The sequence below is a fragment of the Balaenoptera musculus genome, chromosome 12 (assembly GCF_009873245.2).
Source record: "Balaenoptera musculus isolate JJ_BM4_2016_0621 chromosome 12, mBalMus1.pri.v3, whole genome shotgun sequence".
In the NCBI taxonomy this organism is placed as follows: Eukaryota; Metazoa; Chordata; class Mammalia; order Artiodactyla; family Balaenopteridae; genus Balaenoptera; species Balaenoptera musculus.
In genome coordinates this window covers 54575043-54577023 of record NC_045796.1, presented here as the reverse complement: position 1 = coordinate 54577023, position 1981 = coordinate 54575043, and the positions used below count along the sequence as shown (strand labels likewise).

Sequence of the window (1981 nt, the reverse complement as noted above, 5' to 3'; positions counted from 1 at the left end):
CAACCCATTCATTGTAGGGATGAGAAAAACAATGACTGTCTTGAGGATCCATATCTGGATGATGGCAAAACCAAGAGTATAACCAATGTTATTTTTTCTATTACACCACACCTTGGCTTTTCTCTGCCATTGTTCTTTATTGCTAATGAATCACCAGGTCTTATCCACTTCCTTCCTAGCTTTTATGACCTCTGTCCCTTCATTCCTATCCCCACTGCCATCACCCAAATCCAGGCACTGGTTACCCTTTGCCTAGAAGAGTGTGGTTAACTCTGACTGGCCTCAGGACTGCCTGCCTCTCTTCCTTCAAATGGGTAGAAATGAGAACAAAATTAATTAGTAATTCTACAATTGACCTTTCAAAAAATGTTGTGTCTATTCCATTCAGTCATTTTCTAAACGTTGCCAAATTTCTCCTTTGTAATTGCTAATTGTTATTTTTAAACATCTTTAAACATTATTAATGCTCAATTTTCCCTTGTAATTAGATGCAATTATTAATTTTTCAAAATTGAAGTATAGTTGATTTACAACATTGTGTTAGTTTCTGGTGTACAGCAAAGTGATTGAGATATATATATATAGTCTTTTTCATATTCTTTTCCATTATGGTTTATCACAGGATATTGAATGTAATTCCCTGTGCTATACAGTAGGACCTTGTTGTTTATCTGTTTTATATATAGTAGTTTGTATTTGCTAATCCCAAACTCCTATTTTATTCCCCTCCTTTCCCTTTTGGTAACCACAAGTTTGTTTTCTATGTTTGTGAGTCTGTTTCTGTTTCGTAAATAAGTTCATTGTGAGATATTTTAGATTCCACATACAAGTGATATCATATGGTATTTATCTTTCTCTTTCTGACTTCACTTAGTATGGTAATCTCTAGCTCCATCCATGTTGCTGCAAATGACATTATTTCATTCTTTTTTATGGCTGAGTAGTATCTTATTGTATGTATATGTGTGTATGTATGTATATATGTATATGTGTGTATGTATGTATATATGTATATGTGTGTATATATGTATATATGTGTATGTTTATATACCATATATTCCTTTTTTTTTTTTTTTTTTGGCCATGCCATGCAAACTTGTGGCATCTTAGGATCTTAGTTCCCTAACCAGGGATTGAACCTGGGCCCTTAGCAGTGACAGTGTGGAGTCCTAACTACTGGACCACCAGGGAATTCCCTATACCACATCATCTTTATCCATCTGTCAATGGACATTTAGGTTGCTTCCATGTTTTAGCTATTGTAAATAGTGCTGCTGTGAACACTGGGGTGCCAAATTATAGTTTTCTCTGGTTATATGCCCAGGAATGGGATTGCTGGATCATATAGCACCTCTATTTTTAGTTTTTTGAGGAAACTCCATACTGTTTTCTGTAGTGGCTGCCCCAATTTACATTTCCACCAGCAGTGTAAGAGGGTTCCCTTTTCTCCACACCCTCTCCAGCATTTATTATTTGTAGACTTTTTAATGATGGCCATTCTGACTGGTGTGAGGTGGTACCTCACTGTTGTTTTGAAATATACATTTGAGGTCAACAGCAGCATATAGATTTTTTTTTTAAAGCTTTAATCTCTCCTCTAAAGTCCAAACTCATATCTGCTTAGTCAACAACAGGCATCTCAAACCTAACATGTCTAAAGTGAACTCCTGTCCTTCTCCCGCATACCACAACCAATTTCTCTCTTTTTTCCTAGACTCACTATGTACTTCCAATAACTCAGACCAGAACCCTTAGAGTTATCCTTAACTCTTTTCTTTCTCTCACATAACACATTCAGTCAATCAGCAAACGTTGTTGACTTTACCTTTAAAGCATGTTCAGGGACTTCCCTGGTGGTCCAGTGGTTAAGAATCCACTTTACAACGCAGGGGACGTGGGTTCGATCCCTGGTTGGGGAACTAAGATCCCACATGCTGCGGGGTAACTAAGCCTATGCCCTGCAACTACTGAGCCTGCATGC

The 1981-nt window shown here is 37.2% G+C and overlaps 1 non-coding gene across 1 annotated transcript; it reads right to left on the bottom strand.

Moving 5' to 3' along the window:
* Positions 1-1118: 1118 nt before the first annotated feature.
* On the bottom strand, positions 1119-1191 carry TRNAD-GUC. The gene has a single exon. It is a non-coding gene; the product is annotated as a tRNA-Asp (tRNA).
* Positions 1192-1981: the final 790 nt, after the last annotated feature.